At 38.0% G+C, this 24,392-nt stretch overlaps 1 long non-coding RNA gene across 1 annotated transcript; it reads left to right on the top strand.

The window, feature by feature from the left end:
* The first annotated feature begins 977 nt into the window (after nt 1–977).
* On the top strand, nt 978–24,371 carry LOC118563923. The gene is made up of 3 exons (XR_004931533.1): nt 978–1,071; nt 12,931–12,987; nt 24,345–24,371. It is a non-coding gene; the product is annotated as an uncharacterized LOC118563923 (long non-coding RNA).
* The last annotated feature ends 21 nt before the right edge of the window (nt 24,372–24,392 follow it).

The raw sequence follows: 24,392 nt of genomic DNA, 5'->3' as shown, positions 1-24,392 counted from the left end.
TGCAGTTGTATCCAGCCCCCCACCCCAAATGAAGACAAACTTTCACTTAGGTAAATTACACATAGGTGGAGTCTTATCTCAACTCAAAGTTAAAAACAACCAAACTTGACCAAAGTGGCTAAAAATGTAATACATTCCAATCGCAACAGAAGCCAATGAAGTGAAGCAAAATAGGCCATGTGTGGTCAATTTTAGGCTTACCAGTGCAGATGAGTATCAATTACTGACCTATACCAAAGTATAATGAATTGCAGTAGTTCAGTAAAGATGAAAGTAAGGCATGGATTATTTTCTCTAGATCGACGTGAGGGAGAAAGATCACCTCTAACCTTTATCTTTGTTTGATATGACCCCCCAGTCCCATTCCCCAACTGTGCTACCTGAGTGTTTTCTCTTAAGGCTTGGCCTCATTAGCCCATTATTGATCATCTATCAGTCGTGATGCCTTTGTTCATTATTGGGTCACTTGGATCAATGTGAAACCATTAGTAGTTGTTAGGAGTAATGTGTTAAGAACCATAGCATGTTAGACTATGTGTTGTTTTATTATGTATAAATCAGCAAATTTAAGACAAAAAAAGTGTTTTACACAGCATTGATTTCTAAATGTTGCATTTGTTCCTAAGAATCATATTGGATTCAGGGATTCAAGCAAGTTAGTTTTTTTTTTAGTACAAGAAAAAAAGAAAGAAAGAGAGAAAGAAATCTGCCTGTCCCTGCTCCTCTCTCATTGGGATTTCTCTAGAAGCTTTCAAAAAGCACAGCTAATGCATCAAGGTTGGCCAATTTTAGATTTCTCCAGAGACAGAAAGGCAGACAATGAGAGACAGTGAGCTAAACAGAGAGAGAGAGAGGGGGGGGGGAGGCTATAATAACCATAGTAAATTACTATGCTTCATCCAGCAAGCTCCTTTGTTGCTGATGTTGCAGTGTCCTTCACCTTTGTCCTCTGACTTGCTTTTTTTCTTTTGAGGTCTTGCAACCGGCTGCAGGATTTTCGACCCTGGTCTCAGCTTTTCATGAAGAATCTATTAAAGGCACTGGTGGCGTGATGAACATGATGCACTGAGGGTGTGTGAGTACATAACATTTCTAGGCTCCAGCGCATTGCAGAAGAGTTGGAGTGATTTCAAAATGCAATACAGCAGAAACAAGCTCAAACAGCTAAGACAAGCCCATCCTAGTCGGTGTCAGTTGCCCAAGCCTGCAACCTGCAGAGACACTAACACAAGGCTTTAGAGGCCATGGAACCACTGAATGGGGTTATGGCGAAGAGTAGCTGGTATGGAGAATACATGTGTGCGTATTTGCAGTCTTTCCTATCCAATTTGTATTTCTGATTCAATTCAATTTTTCAATTCAATTTTATTTATATAGCGCCAATTCATGAAACATGTCATCTCAAGGCCCTTTACAAAGTCAAATTCAATCATATTATACAGATTGGTCAAAAATTTCCTATAAAAGGGAACCCAGTTGATTGCATCAAAGCCCCGACAAGCAGCATTCACTCCTGGAGAAGCGTAGAGTTACAGTGGACAGTCGTCTGTGTTGTCCATGGCTTTGCAGCAATCCCTCATAATGAGCAAGCATGAAGCGATAGCGGAAAGAAAAACTCCCCATTAACAGGAAGGAAAACCTCCAGCAGAACCAGGCTCAGTATGAACGGTCATCTGCCTTGACCGACTAGGGGTTAGAGAAGATATATGTATAGCTGATACAATATAACCCAAAAGGATACATTGATAATGACTTGCTTGAATAGAAAGAACAAACCAAAGCATAAGGCACATATAATTTCTAACATGTAGGAATTGACATTTGTGTTTTCTTTACTACTGTGTGAATAGGGAGTGTTTTTGTTTTTAGCAAATCACCAGTGCAAAAATTATTTTTATGAAATAATATAACCAAATTGTTTTGGTAATTAATACTTTTTTTTTCAAAAATCGATGAACGTGTCCGGAGTAATAATAATCTATGAGGATCAGTTGTGTTATCCATTGTTAAAAATAGGAAAGACAAGAATTAATGTTATTTTGTTAAAACACATATTTGGTAAACTTTGTCAGTCAGTAAGAGGCTGCAAATATATAGCTTTTTATCTAAACCTTTCTGCATATGTATTCACAGCAATAATTTTACTAAATCTTTAAAAGAAAACAGGAATAGAGATTTTAAAAAGGCTAAATAAGGACCCAGGTTTATTTTACCTCCACCCATGGTGTGGAGGATTGTATGAGAGGTAAAAACAACCAAAAAAAAACAACTTCATATCTCACAGTTACAGAACTACAATTGTAGGTGGCATCTTGCTCCCAAAGGCTCCATAATAACAGCTTATTTTAAATTAGTTTAACTTAAAAGTAAAGTTTTAAATATAGAGTATAAAATGTCCGACCTCTAATTCAATGTGGCACAATTAAATGCTTTTAAGTTATTTCATATTCAATCACATAACCCTTCGTCGGTCGGGTAGTGTCCTGCGAATATCAGTCCAATTTGGCTTTGCTATTTGGACAATGGGTGAAAGAGGGATTCGAGCTCTAGCGTTCTCTAACAGCAAACTCTGCACACATATGGAATAAATAAGTGACAACATCTCTTAGAGTATAAGAAATTATTAACAGAAATAATTCAACTTTAAGTCAAACATATTTCAATTGACAATTCTTCTTCACTAGGCTCTTCTTCAGTAAACTTAACTGATACTACTAAGCAGAATTTTGATCAGATTCAGTGAGGTTCTTTAATTTAAAGAACCAAAGTTAATCTTAAAGAGTTTGGATCGAGGAAATATTGGTTTAATTTAGAACAACATATGGCATCTGTTCAACCTATTCACAGTGCAGCTCAAAGTTAGATAAAACGTTATTTGAGAAAATTATATTTAAAGAATGACTTGGTAAATTGAAAATACATAATATTTAGGACTATGATTTTATTACTGTAAGTATTTCTCCAGAATAATTAGATTTGAATTAGTAACTTCTGATGATGGAGGGATGCGTTAAGGGAACCGACGACCGGAAGTTATACCGGAAACTTAGCCAGGTCACATAGCTAAACAATGAGGCAGTTAGCTTGATAGCTTTCTCTTAATTCCACAAAACAATATTAATCAACGTTAATGTTCCTTATTAATGTGATACAAATGCTTATGGCATTATCAAATGATTGCTGAGCAAATGGAAATAAGATAAGATGAGAAATTCCTTTATTGTCTCACAATGGGGAAATTTGTGTGTGACCATGGCAAAAATGCAGAAAGAGTTACACACAGTTTATAGTAGTGAAACAAGTTAGTTTTAATCTAAAGTTAGTTCTAAAGCAAAAGTGGATGAGGTTAATCAGAAACACCAATGATAAAAGTAAAATTAAATGAGTAATTGTATCGATAATATGTAATACTCAGGTAAAGAAAAAGATTCAATATTCAAGCTAACAGAGGGAAAACAGTGGAAAAAGAAACACCAGCCTATTCACAGAACAATATGAGACACTATGCAAAATGCATAATATTACCGCAGCAATTCGAGGTAGCTAAGGCATGTGCAAGTATACCTCAGAATTTGAGAGACTGTGTGAACAATTCTTGATCAGATTACAAATCGTGCAACCATAAGCATGTTGTAAACTGTTTTTGAGTTTGTTGCGAGCAATAGAGATTATAAAGTGAAACAGCAGCTGGGAGGAAAAACCTCCGGAAGCGCTCCTTTGTGCGCTTGGCGCTGTCCTTGGATCGGCTAATGAAGACAACTCTCTGTCACAGCTGGGGCAAGCATTTTACGGCAGCATGCTGGCTTGAGATGTGCTATTCTCGGCCATAGGAAGTGGCCTCACTCAGTCTCGGGTAATTTCTTCCTGCAAATGCTGAGAAAAATTAACCTGACCCTAGCCAGATGAATTTCGCTCCGCTTAGCTCCTTAGCATCCATCTGGAACAGATCCACAGGAATGGCGTTTCAGAAGGCTGGGCCTTATCAAAAATCCTTGCATATGATTGGATAAGCCACTTGTCTGTCATCTTTATCAACGTGCTATTTCAACCACTCACACCAAAGCTAACCCGTGACGCTGTGAGAGCGACGCAGGAAAAAACAAAACTTTTTTTTTTTTTTTTTTTAAATGTGTTTGCGGTTCTAGTGGTACGCGTTTTATTGACAGTGAGCTGACAGGAAGAGGGTGGAAGACAGGCGGCAAAGCGTCGTGGGTCGGGGTCGATCCCGGGCCGACCGCGTCGAGGACTATAGGCCTCCTAACATGGTTTGCGCTAACCGCTCCGCCACGGGCGCACCCCGGAAAACAAAACTTCTGGTCGGGAGAAGGGCCAAAACATTGTTTCCATCAAGAAAAGCCTTCAGAGCCGTTCTCTGATGTTCTTTTAATGAAACAATATCAGGTAGATTGGACAACACGGAAGAAATAGCAGCATCAAGGTTAACGCTTGCTTCCTCGATGTGAGCCGCCACTGTTGTCTGAATCAAGACAGTCTCACGTCACGTTCGCTTCTCCACTACGTCACATCTATGAAACTCCAGCCCTGCGTCGTGACTGGCTGGACAATACAATTGGTTGAAGAAATCACTCTCTATGGAAGATGTCCCAGATGGATGTGAGTGAAGCTAGGCGGAGCTAAGCGGAACGAAATTCATCTGGCTAGGGTCAGGTTAAAGAAAAATAACAAGCAGCTGAATGCCTGCTTCAATGTCTGATTTTGCTGCAATTAGACTGTCCTTAGAAATGGTCCTGCTTTGAAGAAATGTTTGTCCGTTTTGCCCAGTAAATGTACAAACAGCCACTTTCCAATGCAAGCAGTGGGAAAAGAGAGTGATTTCAATCAGGAGAAAAGTTTTGGAGTTCTCAGAAAGCATTCTGCTGTGAGGGCGGTTCTAGGATGGCCCTCCAGTCTCATATTTCTCATGGCTATTAGATTATAGTCATAACTATATTCCTCATGGCTGAGGCACTACATTAACAATGTCAAACCAAAGAAACTAATGCCTATATATTATGCAAACTAGAACTGTTATAAAAATTATAAATTAAGTACAACTTTATTCTATTAAATTCATTTCAATATGTGATGCACAATCTACGCAGTTTCAGAAAAGGTTCTGAAAAGCAATTTGAGATTTTTCACGCTGTTGGCTGCTGGTTGCAGCCTTGTCCATAACACAGTCAGGAGGAAAAACAGAGTCATTCAAGCCAGTGGAGAGGAAAGACAAATTAATAATGACATAAACAAAAGCAGTGATTGATGCCGCTCATGGGGTTAATGTCTCTTTACACATGCAAATACATTTCCGAGTGGGTAGAAATATTAAAAAATCGGTATCCCTCTCTTTTAAACTACGGTCTTATTTCACTGTGATAAAATCCAATAAATATCTTGCATCAGCTCCCCAGCAGCAGTCATTATGCTGGTGTCCTTCACCACAGAGTAGGTTACTGTGTCCAGACTATAACAACTGTGTCTTCATGCGCCATTGCGCCTAAGGCTGCAATTAAAGAGTCATATCACGAGGGGGACAAAACAGTGAGGTCCGATTATTTACATCAGTCCTTCATTTTAAATAGTTATCTAATAGTTATCTTACATCTTTATGAATCTTTTGATTTTTTCACACGTTTTTTTTTACTAGTGTGTGCATATATTTACTTTTCACATGTATTTAACAAATATTTTGCAATAATTACATGTCTAAACAGTAATGCATCAAAACTTCTGTTTTGGTAATACTGGGCCTTCCCACAAGTCTATGGATCTTCTCTACTATGGATCTAGTGTTCCATAGACGGGGAAATGGTGGGACCTTCCTGTACTGTGCTTAATTGTTTCAAGTCTTATTGGCTGACCAAGGTTACTTGTTGCTATTTGGTAAAAATACTGCTCAGAAAGATTAAATGAAAACTTTTTAATTAAAATGTAATATCAAGTCAATTAAACTTTTCAGATGCTGATCTGATCAGTTCCGTAGTATTGGGGTATATTAATCAGTATCCGCTGTTTTGGTGTTATGGAATCAACATCAGGTGCTCTATGGGGAGCAACAATGAGACAACCCCAAAAACAGAAAAGGTTTTGCAGATGGAGGCCACAGACATTTTTATTTATTTTAAAATTGTCAGTTTACTGCCTCATTTTTCTTAGATGTGAAGCTTATATTGTGATGTATTTTGTGTCCTTCCTGTACTTTTTTATTCAATTTGTCCCGTCTTGTAAATAATTTTAAACTCTAAAACCAACAACAAACTTGCAACAAACAACAAACCCCTAACAAACCTGGCAGAACAGCACAAATGAATAATTATGGTAATATTAAGTACTTATTATTATACTATCTAATTTGTATAGTTTTATAAAAAGACCTAAACCATAGTGTAATTTTATTCTTTTTGGAGATTTCATAAATAAATGATGCTCTTTAGTTTGGAAATCCTTTGGGATAGTAGTAAAGAAAAGATTATTAGTTTTTATAAAGATTATTTATTTGTATAAACCCAAGATGATACTGGTCTCACAAGATTAACTTTAGATTTGTTCCTGGTTGTGAAGAAATTGGAAAAAATTTACACTTACATACACTTGTACATTCAACAAAAGCACTTCAAAATTAAACTAAGAATAGAAGAGAACAGATGCAAATACTGTTCAGCCGTACTTACATAAACGCAACATTAATGTGGCATTTCAAATTTGCAGTATATTGTACTTCAGCTGTCCACACTTGCTAGATAAGTGCTTCTCTACGATTTTACTGATCTGTTCATTTCCTTTTCTTTTTGCCTCAATGCCTTTTTCAGTATCCAACTAAGGTTTTCAGCACAATACCTTGAATAGTATTACAACATAAACAGTACTCTAAATATAGTGTGTAGACATGAAGTTTTATTTTCAATAAAAAAAGAGTTAAAAGAAAACAGACATTTAGCCACTACACTGATTTATTAAACACTTCAGGGGGTTTTGTATCGTGAAAAACTTAATTCCTTCATGGTCCTTTAAAGGGCAAAGGTTTACCTGGTTTACTGAGATGGATTGGTTGGAGCTGTGGGGGCAACAGGATCAGATGGTGAGGTGTGGCTGCCTGTGACAGGTTGTAGATATCTCTGTGGGGTGATAATATTGGGTGGTCTGGAGGCAGTGATGTCATCTAGTGCACTGACAGTGGAGGGGGGGGGGTGTAGAAGGAGGAAAGAAAGGGAGGGGTTGCACTGGGATCTGCAGTTTATCTGCAATGCATCAGTAGGTCCTCTCTGCCTCCCCACCTCACTGAGTGAGCATATGTAGATAGGTACATTTCTTATAAGTTATCCTCCGTGGATATCTCGGGGGCAATGGAAATCCATTTATGTTCTTATTTGTGTTGTTGTTGAAGACGGCTGGCCAAACTCCAAGAGCTACTTATTTTACCATAGATACATATTGATTGCATACATGCGCGCACAAGTATAAACAGAGCCCAACCGTATGAGCTTTAACAATGAATAGGCTGACAATTTATTGTAGGACTTGCTGTTATTAATCAGCTGGGTTAATATTCACAAATCGATATTGCAATTAACTTGGGAATAAAGATGAAGATTGAAGATACACCACCATACAAATCACCTGCTCATTCACTTGTCCGCTATAACTGTAAATCCTCCAGCTCTGGCTGTCTTGTTGTTCTTTTCACCAGTCAGGACAAAGAGCATCTATGGGAGGGGGGGGGGGGGGGGGGGGTCCCATACTACAACACTAGCTGAAGTTGCCTTAAGGTCTGCACATTTGATCATTTTGTAACTAAGAACATCAAGGTATTTAACTAGGAGTTTAGATCAACATGAGTTGTCAACATAGTTGTAAAGTAAAAAAAAGACGCCATTGGCCAACCAGTTGACTTTTTGTCAAATGGAAATGGAAATCTGAAAATATGTTGCACATGTATTTAAACCTCTTTAATATAATTCCTCTAAATTAGATATGCTGCCTAAATCCAGACCTGATTTCTATATTAAAGCTATATGTCAGCTTGATTCAGACATGAGTCAATCAAACATCTGCTCATAACCGGGATTTCAACCTACATATCTCATCTAGGTTTAGACCAAGCAAGCCTGTCGGGTGTAAGAGGAGTCGAAGCTTAGACTTGCTCCTGAAAATGGAGAAGTCCACAAAAAGGTTTATAAACAGTGCAGAAATGTTAGAAAGCTAAAACTAGAAACTTAAAGACAACTTAATTTGAATTAAGTGTTAGGAACTACTTCCCACCTTTTTTTTATTTATGATGTTGCAGTAATAATATAAAATTGTGGAATAAAACCCGCATGTTTTTATATGTGGGTGACTAATACATGAATAATAATGAATAAGACAAAATATCTTAATATTTCCACCGTACAAACAAATGGAAATATACATTTTAAACTACGTTTTGATTAAACACTTGAACTGTATGGGATTTGCACTGACAGCAAGAAGCTACCACTATATTAGAGATCATGTTCAAATGTCAGCTAGAATCCAAGCACAACTTCATACAGGGAAGCTGCACTGCTGACAGAATGCCACCAAGGCAAATGATGAGGGAGTTTAATTTGAATAAAGAAAACAAGTATAATGTAATCACAACAATAATAAAAAGCCAATACATCTTAAACAGTCCTGGATTTAGAAATGATATCTGCAGAGACAAGTAACTCTCTAAAAACTCAATAAGACAACATCACCCTTGTGATGAAAGCCTTGTTTGGCAACTGTCGCTGTTTTTCTGTTTGTTTGTTTTTTCAGATACTCAATCTCAGCTAAAGCATGTCTAGAGCTACACTTCTAATAAATGTCTAAATCCAATCAGCAAGTTTGTTATACTGCCATTTGTTTTCCATTATAAGATGGTGGATTTGATATTGCTCCAGGGGAACATCAAAGATGTATATTTTCTTATAACCCCACCTACTTGTACTTCAACAACTTTGTCCCACTTGGCCAAAAGCTATATCACCCACAATAAAAACTGCCAGTGCATAGGTCTACATTGAAATGGTTTAAATCAAAGCATATTTTTGTGTCGCTATAGCCCAGTTAAAATCAATACCGAAATCCAACAGAATTTGTGGCCACCTTGCTAATCAGGTTTTGCTTGTGCTGTATATTCTGTAAGGATAAATAGACAAAAACTTCAGTCTCTAGATGTACAAAGGTGTAAACAAATATGTTTGTACAAAGTAATGATACTGGAGGGTTAACCAGAAATGCTACACTTCTGCAACTTTTTGTAAGCAAATTGGAAAAGCATCTTTCTTCTGCCTTCTTCAGAATTGTAATTCATCTTGTGTAAAATTACAACATAAGAAAACAAGAAGCTTTGCAAGGCAGCATAGGTTGCTTCAGACCATATCAGATAGATGTTGAGGTGTTTTGGGGGTTAAGTGAACTCCTCTGGCCCTTCATCATGGTATTTGTGTCATTCCTAAGCAGTCTTATCTGGACCCACTATTGTAAGAAGAGCCCTGCGAGCACCTGATGCATATGTATGTATGAGTGCTTCATAAAAAGTCTAATAAATCAATTTAAATTCCAGCAGATTTTTACACACTGCATCTCTCACTAGATTTAATGATGCGGCCGATCAGTGTACATGTTAAACTTCTGATTATATTTTCATTTGGTAAAAACTGTCTGTATTAAAGTAAATCCCTAACATACTTAAGGATCCTCTGCAACCAAGAGTTGACAGCTTTTGGAGCAGAGCCTCCTTCTGCCAGCTCACTGAGTAAATGAAAAACAATTCGGAAATCCAAACACGCATATGTTACACACTTGTTTCCTTGTGTCACAGCATTAAAAGAAAACTCTCAAATGATGTTGCTTTATCCACAATTTATTCTCCTGGTTGCACTTAATGCAGCATTTGTTGGCATAGATAAATTACTTTGCAGTCTAGCCTGGTAATCACAGTGTTTACTCAAGCCATGCATTATGTAAATGTTTGGCCTGACTTCTAAGGCAAGCCATCATCAGTTACTCTGAGAGCTTGCTGCTGTGTGTTAAGGATATCCCACACTTAATGCCCACACTACACAAAAAATGTCCAACAGGACTTTGATCTGTAGCTTTGGTAATTTTGTTGTCATTTTTTATTTTTATTTTGAGTGTGTATAAATTTAATCTCACTAGCCACACTCAGGCCTAATTACTACCAAGCAGGTAGAGTCAAGAAATCACTTATACAGAAACTGTTTGACAACAGTAGTTTGCAACATCTCAAAAAAAGCAATACATCATGCCGCAATCTAAAGGAATTTTGGAACAGATGAGTAGCAAAATCAGTGACAACCAATCTATCAAGAAGGAGTATTAAAGCCATTTCTATGGCTTTGGGACTCCGATGAACCATGGTGAGAATCAGTAATAAAGTATTTTTGAATTGAACTGAATTATGTACAAATGGAGAAAACATGGAACAGTGGTGAACCTTCCCAGGAATGATTGGCCTACAAAACAACTCCGAAAGTAGATTGATTGGTGTCACCATAAAGAAATGCCAGAACAACATCTAAAGCAATGCTGTATTTGTCTCAGTTAAGGCCAGTCTCACATTTGCCAAACAGCACCTTAATGATCTTTTGGGAAAACATGCAGACTAATGTGATAAAAGCAAAACATTTAGAAAGTGTGTGTCCCATTACATGTGATGTAAACTAATACAGCCTTTTAGAAAAATAACATATTGTAGACATAGGTAGTGAGGTGGGGCTGTGTTTACTGCTTCAGGACATGGACAACTTGTCGTAACTGACGAAATAATAATTTCAGTTTACTACCAGAAAACTCTGCAGGAGAATGCAAGACTATCAATTTGTTACCTTGACCTAAAGTCCGCTTGGGTTATGCAGCGGGACAAAGATCTAAAGAGCATAAGCAAGTCCACCTCAGAATGGCTGAAATCAAAACTAAAGGTTTTGGATTGGCCTAGGCAAGGTCAAGCTTTAAGTCCAATTGAGATGTTTTAAGATGTTTTGGCATCAAAAAATATTTTTTTTGGGTTCAGAAACCATCCAATTTGGTCCAACATACCCTCATAGCCATTAAAATGATGGATCTACATGTAACTTTATTTATTTTATATATATATATATATTTTATACAAATTCTCATGGTTTAGTTTTGGTTTGGCTTTTTTCCCCTGTTATTTTTCAGTTTCTCCTCCTCTTACTCAGCTCACCCTCCACTCCTCAGCAATCAGTCACACCTGTTAGGCACTAATTAGTCTGAATTCACTCCACCTGCCAGCCTCCCTACATAAGCCTCCCTCAGTCTTCTTTTCCCTGCTGGCTCGTCTTCAGTCTATATCAACACCACGCCTGTATAGTCCTGTTCTAATCATTCTCCACTCACTCCATGTCTGTCAGCCTGGTTTGTTCCCTGTTTTGTTGCTGGATTTCTTGCCACCTCTGTGCTTCAAGTAAGGCTTCTGCTAGCAGCTGGCTTTCCAACCTCCTCTGTGCCTCAAGTAGGCCCCTGCTAGCTGCTGGATTTACTACAGCTCAGTGCGATACAACCAGTAATTAGGTTTTTCGCATAAAAAAGGTTTGTTTAGATAGCTTTGTCCCCTTTTAAAGTAAAATTATCATTTCGATGCTGCTTTTTGTGTTTACTCATCTGAAGCATTTACTTGTGACAGTGAAGCAAAAACAGAAGAAATCTGTTTGGGGAGAAAACAAGTTGTAGCTTGTATATGAATGTATTTCTTCCCTTTAACTGTGTTGTGTGCATTGCATATATGAGACCCTGGCCCTGAACCAGGTGTCAGCATGTATTGTCTGATTGTGTATGGTGTCAATATGTCCTAGCACCCAATGTCATCTGAAGAATTTTGTTTACGCATGTTAGTTTGCAAATAGTCACACGCAGCACACCTGCACCCTTTTGGCTAATTTGGTGGTGTTTTTAAGCCAATATCAGCAGCTTTTTTTTTTTTTTTCAAGAGGAACCAACATGTTCTTACCTCAAGCCAAGCCCATTAAACTGCATCGGCCCACTCAGGGTGATCCCCTGATATCCCATAAATGTTGCATCCTCCTTTTCCAAAATCCACCTGATGCAGTCGTCATAAGCTGTCGTCATAGTTTATAACAATTGTGTACAGACAAATATTAAACCGAAAGACCAATGCAGCCGGACATCAGGTGGGTAAGCAGGAGGTTGTCGACTACCTGAGTCACGAACATGGACCAAAAGATTAATTGCTGTGCAGCTGGCAACCCACACAGAAACCACCAAGGTTAGACAATCTTTCTGGTAATCTTGCTTCCATTCCTGTTATCACCACATTTAATGTAATGGGTTTCCCTTAAACGTGATAACTGGATTACACTTGCTGGTGTTTGATTTGGTTTGTCTACTGGTCAGCCACTGTCCCCAGAAACCATGTATTTTTAATTTTGCAAAGTCATGCTTCACCTTCTTTCTCTGCAACCCCTGCAATCCTTCCTCCACTGTCTTTGCCCACACACAAGCAGTTTTGCAGTCTCTTATTTATGTCTCTATGACCTCCTTAATCATTTATTGGACATTTTAATGGTATACCCCTCCATGAATTGTCTCTATGCACTTCCTCAGAAAATTACTTCAGTGCGTATTTTCTGTTGCATCCCCACTAGGAGAGAAACCCGAGAGAAAAATAAAGACTTTTAATGACACTTGCACGTGTAACTGCAGCAAAGGCCAGGACCAGTCTGCCTCTTAGTTAAGCACTGGTCATTAAAGTTGTTTCTTTGCGGTGAGGACGGAGTAAAAATGAAAATCCTTCACATAAAACCTGCAATGACAAACAGAAATCAATTAAATTTGTCAAAAGCATATTCTCCTTGCCTTCAAAGAGATTTTCCTATAAGAAAAAAGATTAGATTTTAATGTTTTTTTTTTTTCATTTTGTCTCAACAGCTTTTACGAGAATCTTTATCCCGTTGGGAATCCTTAGATCAAATCATTGATCTTCTGGTAAGTAGATGGCTGTGTTTTACTGCACGAACCCATTAAAACAGGTGGTTTGCACATCAAGCTAGGCCACAATCATTTTACTTCAGTTCTGCATTTGGTTATCAGTGGTCCTTATTACACTAAACACTTGTCTCATCTGTGATGGTATCCTGTGACTATTACTTCCTAAAGGTATGATTTAGGAATTTTGAAGTAAGGTCATGTTGATAGGTCACAAGCTGTCCCCTACACAGTTGCCGTAGATGATGATCTTAGTGCCTTTATTTAGTGTAAATCCATTTTAACTGGTTTCATAGGCTGAAGGTTATGACTAGTTTGAGCAAGGTTCTTTTCATTTTTTTCTTTTCTTTTTAATTTATGCACAACAATGTAAAGAAGTTGATGCAAACAGTAGGAGTAAGAATTAATGAAATGGCAAGTGCTTGAATAGCGCTTTAACTAGTCCGACAACAACCCCAAAGCGCTTTACACTACAATCAATTATTCACCCATTCACACATTCACATAGATTCACACCCTGACGGTGGTGAGCTAGGTTAGTCGCTACAGCTGCCCTGGGGCAGACTGTGCCACCGGGCCTTCTGATTGACGCCAGCACGCAGTTCGGGTGAAGTGTCCTGCCCAAGGACACAACGAATGAGACGGGGGAAGGGGGGTTATATATGTGTGTGTGATAAGTGACCATAGCCTGGTCACTTATCACTTGATTGACAAATCCCACTATTTTCCTGACTTGCAACTTGAAGATACTAAACTTAGGGGTGACATCCTGTCAAAATTCCTTGTTTGGAGTTCCATGACTGTGATGGAGTGCATATGTCCAGCTTATAGCGATGAATATCGATAGGCTGGTTTTGTATTTATTTACATTTGTATTTTGTTTTTCTGTGTTGCTGTTACTGGAAAGTGCTTTATGAATTAACTTGCCTTGCCTTGCCATATATCCTGTCTGGCCTGGAGACACCTTGGGGTTCTCCAGAATGAATTGGAAGAGGTCACTGGGGAGAGGGAGGGAGGGAGGGATGAATGGATGGATATTGGACTTTGAATGAATCTAAGACTTTCCAAGTTGTAATTTTAACTTTTGCAGATGTTCTGTTTAACTTTCTGACTTAAACTTGTAAATTCCAACTTGAGAGTACAGATTGAATGCACCACTAGTGCCCTCTGGTATGGGTCTTTATTAGACTAGTTGTTGGTGTAGGCCACCTCATCAGGATGCCCACTAAATGAAGATCCTAATAGAGTCATGTACTCTAGAAATCATAGTAAATAATTATACTTTCAACAGTTTCAATGTTAAGTCACAACCTATCAGGTTCAGAAGATAAAGTAGAAAATATTTAATGATTAAAGCAATACCGGTATATAGTTTATAAATAATTTTATGCTGAATCATTGTGAGTTCAACTGATGACTATTTAGTCTACATCTGCTCTATTTTTTATGGAATGGAATCCTTTGTGTCGTGAAATAAAGGAAAAATGTAACAATTTGAATGCTTCTAAAAAACTGCATTCAATCAGGCCATGGAAGGATGGAATACATCCAGTGGAAACAGGTTGGGCAGACTAAATAATACATGAACAGAATTTAAAAACTAAAAGTCTGACTCATATCCTCAATTCTGGTCTGTAAAGCAGTTTAGAGGGTCTTCAGCAGCAATTACCAGTTGTGGAAGAGATAAGCGATGATATGCTGAGACCTCTGAACACTTTGGCTGACATTGCTCCCCAGTGATTTTGTGAAGGACAAGGACACTGCCTGTAAAGGGTTTGCTGTCAAGTGATGGTAAAAAGAGAAGGCATCAAACCTCAGAGTTAAGAAGTAGTATTACAGAATGTCACAGAACTTTCATATTTCACGATTTTAAACATCCGCAGGGAGTTTGCATGTATGGAATGAAGATGATTTTCTGCATTATCCAGACAAAAGATGATCCTAACCTGAACCTGAATACAGAAATGCAATTGAAAGAGCCGTCTGAGTTAACCCTCAGGACAATAGACCCTTTTATACCTGTATATGTCTTTATTTGTCTGGCTCCCTTCAGTATTTCTCGGGCTTGTCAGAGATTTGCCGTAGAGGCTGACTGAGGTGCAGGGAGGAAAGTAGAGTCATCCTGCAGAGGCTGAGCTGCAGAATCATGACCGGCTGAAAAAGAGAGAATAGGAGGGGGAGGAGGGGTGAGTCAGGGAAAGAGAGATTGAAGTAGGTAGGGCGAACACTGTATGAGCGTTGGGGATGTTAACTACCAGCCTAAACCTTGTTATGTAACTGTATCTGTTGCTGCAGAGAACATATTGATGGAGTGAAAGGTTTGGTCAATCTCTTCTATATTTTCATGACCTTGCAGTCACTGTTCATCTGTTTATTGGACTTTCAATGTTTTCGTGTTGTGCAATGTGGATAGAAAGAGAAAGGTTGTTATTTTAAGAGACCTGTCCATAGTAACTGTTTGAAGCTGAGAATAAAAATAACAATACCATAGTTTTTAAACTATATTTTTTCTCAATTTTGTTTCATTTTAATTTCCTTAATATTTGGTAGAAAAGCCTTTTCAACTATCGAAAACATTATGGAACATTCTGAGTATCCTGCTACAAACTTCTCACCATAGTTTGTCAGAAATCTTGCCCTTGTAAACAACTGGAAAGTCATGTACAACTTTTTAAAGTTGTACAGGACTTTTCAGTTTTGCTAAGGCTTTGTGATGGCCTCATCAAACCTGTTTATGATACCATCTATTTTGTGAAGGGCAGTCTCTTCTGCAGAATCAATTAATCTAACCATGACATGCATGGCTTGCACCAGGCTTTGTTTAGAATAGAAACATATGACAGAGTTGTCCAATTTCCCTAAAAGAACACAGAAGACAAAAAGATATTAAAAATGTACAGTGTGAATTCTATCGGAAGTACCTGTATTGGTTATTACTTTTTGTATAGTTAAATAGTGCTCAACTAGCATATTTTGATATCTGTCAAAGAATAATATGCTAGATGTCTTTCCCTTTACATCCATAGCGCAAACATAATTGCGCTATGGATTCCACAGGCTTACAATTTAAATATTAAGGTATTCTTTTCCTTCTTAGCACTTCAAGAAAAGTGTTTACTGGGTAATTTATTTTTAGTTAATAAAGGTTTTAACACATTTTTTTAAAAACAATGGTTTGTTATATAAAACTTAGTTGTTGTTTTTTCATTGTCTTGCAGTGCATGAATATGAACAATTGCTTTTTACTTCACAGCTTCATGGACTCAGCTGCAAGCTCCTTTTATTCTAAGAAAAATCACTGTAAGACGCAGAGTAGTGATGTATTATGGGAATCTGGGAATACATAATAAGGAGGGGTTGTTATCTCTGCAGCAATTGTTTCTTGTTTCAATCCTATATCAGTTTTGTGTACCAGGTTTGCTCTTTCCTGCAGCTACTATTTAAAGTTAAAATTTCCACGTTTTTCAATATGTACAAACTCCACTTTACTCTGATCCAACCATTATTTACATTTTCTTTGTGAACTGTGCATTTATATTATCTTTTGATTTTGCAAACCAGGTTTGATATTGATATATACAGCAACTTTAATGCTTATTTATCTGGATTTTTATTATTATTATTAGCTTTTTTTTGAGAAGAGTAATTTAAAAAAAGCAGTAACCCAAGCAACCAACTGCAGCAGAATCTCAGGCTGTAATAGGTGTAAATCGGATCAGATCTGATTTGCACTAATCTTAGCTTAGTGTCTCCCTTGTTCTTGTCTGATACGTTAATGTCAATGCAGCAAATTAAAAGCTTATTTTATTATCAGCTCAAGAAGCAGAGAGTATCACTTGTAGTAATGCCTTTACTATGAACAGTGCTTGAGTAGTGTTGCGGTTGAGTAAGCTGTCTCTTTGGTTTGGGTCATGAGGCTCAGAATCACGCAGCCTCAGCTATTGAATGGCAGTGGCTGAGTGTAACTCTGCATATTTAATGAGATCGTTCCAACCTGCAGGAAACTGCTGTACTCTAGCAAAATATGTGTGTGCGTGTGTACATTTTTTGCTGATTTTACTAGTAAAGTGAGGACCTTTTTTGTGTCCTCACCTTTTTTTGGGCTAGAGGTTGGGTTTAGCACTAAGGTGTCATGATTTAAGGTTTTGTTTGTTTTGAACTTTTTCAGACTTTTCTACAATCAGCTCTGTCACCTCAGCCACAGAATCCCTCCAATTAACTCAGTCCATTTCTCAGTCACCAGTTATCAGTCCAGACCAGTTCCACCTGCTGCCACTAATCAGTTCCTACTCTGCTCACCTGTTCCTCAGCCTTCATATACCTGCCTCACTCACTGCCAGATCGTCTCGTCACCTATTTTGTGCTCTGCTGTCATGATGCTTTCAGTTCTTGTGTACTCAGCCTCCTTCTGTTCAAGTCTGGTTCAGACTGCATCTGGACAAGTCTGGTTCTGCCCGCAAACCTGACATAAGGTGTCAATTAAGTTTAGGTTAGGGTTAGGTAATAGAAAGGCTTGAAAATGAATAGAAGTCTATTATAGACAGGACACAGTCCTCATTATGTACATCAAACAAAGGTGTGCGTTTCAGGCATAGGTGTTTGGACATATTGCAGAGCTGTGCTACAAACTCTTTAACATTTGACTCACACATTTAGTGAATAAATTCAGTCAAATTTATCAAATGTCCAGTTCCTTCCATCTAAATCTTTTTGCTGATTTTGTTGAAGGTAACAGGCTCAGCAGAGAAACATTATTTCACCTAGGGGACAGACGCTCCCTCCAGCAAGTCCTATGTCCCTTCAAAGTTTATTTCAGTTGCTTACATTGGGGATCTTAGTCTTTAACCATGGTTTAGTTTTAATGGCTATAGCTTAGGTTTGGACCTCTGATAGACATGGCTCAGCTTCTTCTTCACTAAAATGGAGTATATCCGTCTTTCTTACTCGTGACCCTCCGATTTTCATCCAATCAGAACTGATAAACTAGACATCACGATTCATGAAATCTTGCGCCAAAGACTCACCCATGACCCATAAGCAGTGTTAACACTTTTCCTGTTCGGAATTAGAGGAGCAAATCAGTGTCAGTGTCAGTGTCAGCGTGAATCAGGAGCTGATTCACGCTGACACTCACCTGCAGAGGACTCCAGTGAATGCTGAAGATCATTGCTTGAAAAGATAACAAAGCCACATCATATGCAAAAAGCAAAGATAAGCTTACCAAACCATACAAATTCCTCTCTATTCCAACATCACCACCACCAATATTAGGAGCAATGAGAGGGCGCAAACCTGAAGAAGCTCCATACACATTGATAACGAACTAAGAATTGTGTTGAAAACATGGGCACAGCTATTAGGTTATACGAGGATTAAATATTCCTCTAACAGCTACCCTGACATCCTATGGTCCCTCAGCAACCCCTTAAAAAGGCTTGGGGACACAGTCATAGCTCTGCAGGAGAGAATTCAGACAGTATGTTCCACAGTCTCAAAGACAGCCATATGGCTCCTCTTGAATTGCATATTTGGTTGCCTGCTACCTTTTTGGAAATGATTGGCAGTTTTCTTTGCATTTATCACAAAGCTCCAAGAGATACAATGTTCCAACAAATGGTGTAGTTGAATATCTCAAAAGGCGTGACAAGAAATTGAGACTTTCCTCTCAGAGGTGCATGCTATGTTCTCAAGAACACCCTTCGTGAGAGGGAGTAAAAACAAAGAAAACTGTCAGGAGCTGCCGTTCTCCCCTTGCAGCTTTACTATGAAGTCTCTGATGTACCAAAATGCTTTGTCTCAGCGACATGAGACAATCCTTCATCAGCATATTGGGTTTCTTCAGAGGATGGAGAGGTAGATGGAAAAAAACTGTGGTGCAGAATAAGCATTTTTATTAGCAAATCAAGTTTCTTCTCTAAAAATAGCCACAACATTTTTTTTTTTCCAATTTAGTCGCCCTGTTAGTAATGTATCTGCAGGGCCTTGCAGAAGTATTTCTAACTCTTTAAGCTTAACATTTAGCCATATGGCAAACACAAACTTCATTGTGAAATTTTTAGATTTAATGAGACAGGCAAGTGCAAAGTCTTTTGCAGGCTCTAAGAGGTATAAGAGTAAAATGGAAATGTATGCACCTTTCACATTTGTTGTAAGACAAATTGAAACCACCATATTATTTTCCACTATTTCACAATTATGTGCCTCTTTGAGTTGGGCTTTTGCATAAAATCCCAAATGTCATGCGTTAAATTTTGTGTAAGATGTGTTTGGCTGTAGATATGTTTTCCATGCACCCGTTTTCTTTCTTGTGTCCTGCATTATGCACAACATTTACAATCCCTTCTAGCTCCAACCTGAGGTCACTAACAGCCTGAGCTGTGCCCTCTCATCAATATTTGAAAACACACATTCAAGCAGACTTGATCGGACTCTAGGAACCATGCTACAAATACAGGACAACAAACCGCTCAACCATAGAGCACACTAGGGAAACTAGTGGAATCTAAAATGACACAGACTTTGTTTTATTCTATTGTTATTGTTCTGCAATGTGCAGTAGATACAGACAAGATATGTAGGTATATTTTTACTTTAATTAATATTTATGTGTCAGTGAGTGGCATTACTTTATGTAATTTTCTTTTGTGAAAAACCCAATATAACTGAAATGAATTACTCAAGCATTCATGGCTATTGAGGAGAAGAAAATTGCCTTCTAGAACTTCTGTACTTTAACTTTCTAAAAATTACTGTTGAATGGCATTTTTTTCATAAAATGTATAATTATCTATACTTGTTAAAAAAACACAGATAATGGTGACAGTGGGAAGGAAAATCACAGAAAAACCCAGAGAAATATGTCAGTGATCTGATGTTTCCTTTAAAAGTCACATTAATAACAAATACTAATAAAAACAAATGTTTTTACAATTACAATGAGTTTTTTTCTAGGTGACAAGACAAGGCAAATTTATTTGTATAGCACATTACAGTACAGGGACAACGCAAAGTGCTTTACACGATTAAAACATCGGAAAATAAAAACAGAATAAAAGCAAGTTGGAATAAAATGTAGAAAATTTGAAACAAAGTAAAACATGGGAAAATGCAAACTAAAAGCGAATATTAATGATTTTAAAAACAGTTGGACTACAAACTTAAACTAATGATGTTTCAGTAAACAGGCTTTCAACACTTTTACAGTTTTCAGGAAGTTTGTTCCAGATAGTGGAGCAAAAGAACTAAATGCTGCTTCTCCATCTTTGGTTCTGGTTCTGGGTTGGAAGGCTAGGCTTGAATCTGAAGACCTTAGTGGTCTGGAGGGTTGATACACTGATAACAACTCTGTGATGTATTTAGGTGCTAAGCCATTCAGGAATTTATAGACTAACAGAAGTATTTTAAAGTCTATTCTCTGAGATACAGGGAGCCAGTGTAAGGACTTTAGAACTGGGGTGATGTTCTCTACTTTCTTTGTCTTAGTGAGGACGTGGGCAGCAGCATTCTGGATCCGCTACAGCTGTCTGATTTACTTTTTTGGCAGACATTGTTGCAGTAATCAATTTTACTAAAGATAAAAACGTGGATTTTTTTTTTCAGATCCTCCTGAGACATTAGTCCTTTAATCCTGTAAAAGTTCTTCAGTTGATAGAAAGCCGACCTTGTATTTGTCTTTAGATGCTTTTGGAGGTTCAGGTCTGAGTCCATCACTACAGTACATCCAGATTTTGGGCCTGATCGGTGGTTCCTAGCTGAAGCAGCTGAAGCTGTGCGTTAACTTAAAAATTATTACTTCAGTGTTGTTTTTATTCAATTGAAGAAAATTTTGGCACATCCAGGCGTTGATTTATTCTAAGCATTTACTCAGTGCTTGAACTGGTTCATAGTCACCTGGTGACGTGGTGATGTAGAGCTGTGTGTCGTCTGCATAGTTATGGTAACTGATGTTGTTTTTTATGATCTGAGCTAGATGGAGCATGTAGATATTGAATAGGAAGGGACCCCCCACATGTGATTTTAGTCGTCTCTGATGTAAAGTTACCTACTGACACAAAAAAGTCCCTGTCCTTTATGTAGGATTTAAACCAGTCAAGTTCTGTACCAGAAAGGCCGACCCAGTTTTCCAGGCGCTCTAACAGAATGGAGTAATCGACAGTATCGAATGCTAAACCGAAGTCCTTTAATACCAGCACTGTGGTTCTTCCACAGTCTGCATTTATACAGATGTCATTAACACCTTGACAAGGGCGGTATCTATACTGTGGGGAGCACAGAAACCTGACTGAAAAATGGAAAATCAGCTGGTCATTGTTAAGAAGGTGTTTAATTGTTGAAACAACTTTTTCAATAATCTTACTGATAAAGGGCCGGTTTGAGATGGGCCTGTAGTTCTGCAGTAGTAGTTTTTCTAAATGATTCGTTTTCAACAGTGGTTTGATAATTGCTGTTTGAAGAGACTGTGGGAAAACTCCTGACCATCTTGGCATTAAAATACCCAGCGTTTCACCAAAAATAAATCTCTACCCATGTCGTCTTTGATATATTTTCTTCATCTCCGAATCTAAATAATGCATTTCTTCCTCTTTTTCCCTCTCCTCAGAAATGCAGTTTTCTGTTTTTGTCTAACAAAAGCATCATCTTTGTCCCACCAACACCCCCCATCTCCTGCAACACAGTAAAGGGAAATGGGAAAACAAATACACTGCAGACATGGCACTTTTTCCTCAAAGTAAGGGGGGCCCAAAGAAACAAAAGGGTAGAGTCAGATGAATAATTGAGGAATTAATAATAGAGATGCTGAAAGAGGGTAAATATCCAACAGAATACCAGGAAAGAGATATACGATGGATTAAAAATGATCTAAAGATTACAAAGATAAACAGATAATTACAAGTTAGGTGATAAAGGGGCTGTCTGCACATCGTGGGCCTTTGAAAATTAACCCTGCACAAAACTTCATTGCTGTTGAGCAATGTCCTCATTTACAGGAGCAATAAGCAAAATGTCATTATTTTAGATAGAAGTAACTAAATAATAGTTTTGTGAAGAACTAAAGGTATATTTTTAGATGGACTATGGTTTAATGTCACACACTATCTCTGTGTTGTTTTCAAGCTTCTGGCTCAAAACTGTATTTTACTTATTTTTGCATTCATTAGCCTTAATAATTAGGAGAGAAAATAAAGTTTACTTGAATTAAATAAGTCGTCAATCTACTCAAAACTTTCCTAAGAGCAATAGGAGAACAGAAATGAAAGTAAAACACTAAGTACTTTTCAAAACTGCATTTTTGCCAGTTCCATGTACTGAAGTGATGAGAAAACTGGCTTCCAGTTAAACGCGGGTCTATTGTCACTTTCAATAATCGCTTTGCTTTATTTCTAATAGTGCAATTAGCAGTTTCACATATATTTCAAAATCTTGATGTTCAGAGTAATCAGTAACTTTATGATCTGAGCAAAGTGTGGTTATAGGATCAAACCAAGTCATCAAAGCGGGAAGCTGAAAGAAACTGTCAGCAGGGAATGATCAGAACTGTTGTTTTTGCTTGCAGTGACATTTTACATGCTGCCTCGCCTTCTCTCTCCTCTGGTTTTTACTGCCTCCCTCCATGTACCGAGCCAACGCCCAGTTGCTGCAGTGCAGCTCCCTTCCCCTTCTCTGTCTCTGCAGTGAGACAGTGAGGAGGCAGTTTTCCATGTTGGCAGGTACTGTGTTGTAAATTGAAGAAAGAATGTTGATGGGACCTTTTTTAGTGCTTGCTCCAATCAGGATACCCTTTCTGACATGAAGGATGAAATGTTTTACATGTTATCTGGTTTGTGGAAATGACTTTGAAAAAGTCCTGTGCTGCTGTGGGACACAACTAATAGGCTGTGGGTTGTTCTAGGAGTCCACTTCTGTTTAATCCTTCCCATCCTTAAAATGTTTCCTTATGCTCTCCTACACAAGTTTTGAGGCAGCACTCTGAATCATTAGAGGTCTATATTGAGATGTTCTCACAGGATGACTTGCTAAAATCCAACCTTCAAACTCAGACCTCTGCGAGCCAGCTGTAGTTTGGCTCTTCCTCCATCAGTATCGTCCACTGAATCCTGATTGAAATAGACGTCCTATTTCCCTTACGTAAGAGGAAAAACTGCTGCAGACAAAAGCAGTGCCTGCTCCCTCCCCTTTGCAGTTGGTAAACTTAAGGAACCCAAACAGACATCTACTCCTCATCCACATGTGGGTCTTAAAATTCTGATTGGGATGTGTTTTTTGTTTTGTTTTGTTTTTTAACTAAGCAGTGAAATTCAAGCCATGGTTTTGCCCCGTCTGAGAATAATTGAAAAGTGAGACCGAAAGCTTAGATTGTATCTCAGGAGAAGGATGAAGCCATCAGAGAGTAAAGAATGGTCGGATGCTTGATGGCGATGTCGTGTGGAGATAGGAAACTGATACAGAGTTAATCACAGGCTCACAGGAAATATATATAAAAGAAAAAATAACGATCTGTTTCTTTTAAAAACAGAGATTGATAGCAGAGAGTAACTAATTGAGCGTTGAAGTCTATATGAAGTTATGTTGTTTGCAATACTTGTAATATTTATGACTCCAGTTTTTTTTGCCAAGATACCAAGATGTTTGAGAGTAATTTAAGGTACTTCTGAAAAATGAGCTCAGACTCATATATTACATCGTAAAACAGAATGGTAAATGGACTGAATTTACATAGCGCTTTAACAGTCACACCGGTTACTCAAAGTGATTTATAACAGAGCAGGGATCTGCACCCTGCAACTCAGGAGTCACAAGTGGCTCTTTGGACCTTTTGGTTGCCCATCCATCCATCCATCCATCCATCCATCTATCCAGCAATCCATCCATCTGTCTATCCAGCAATCCATCCATCTGTCCATGCATACATCGATCCATCTGTTTATCCAGCACTCCATCCATCAATACTTCCATCCGTCTATCCAGCAATCCATCCATCCGTCCATCTAGCAATCTATCCATCCATCCATCCATCTATCTATCCATCTATTCGTCCATCCATTGTCTTCTACTTATATTAGATCAGGCTTTCAGAAATATGATTTGAGCAGAATACAATTTAAAGAAAATATTACAGAGAGAGAGAAATATAATATCACCGTTTCAAAAGCAAAATATTTACTGACACTTCTCTCTGTAGGAGGAGTTTCAACTGCACTGGAGCAGTCAAGAGCAACTCCTGCCTATCATGGAAACTGAAATTCTGAAAAATACCTGCCTATCTGCCTCTTTTAAACCTTGACTTTGCTGTTTTTTGTTTGTTTTATTCATATGTAAGTTTTAAACTTTTTTTTTTCATTTTTTTTTTTTTTTTGCAGCTCTAGTGGCACGCGTTTTATTGACAGTGAGCTGACAGGAAGAGGGGG

This window comes from Fundulus heteroclitus, chromosome 8, assembly GCF_011125445.2.
Source record: "Fundulus heteroclitus isolate FHET01 chromosome 8, MU-UCD_Fhet_4.1, whole genome shotgun sequence".
Classification (NCBI taxonomy): domain Eukaryota; kingdom Metazoa; phylum Chordata; class Actinopteri; order Cyprinodontiformes; family Fundulidae; genus Fundulus; species Fundulus heteroclitus.
This window is presented reverse-complemented; position numbering and strand designations above follow the sequence as displayed.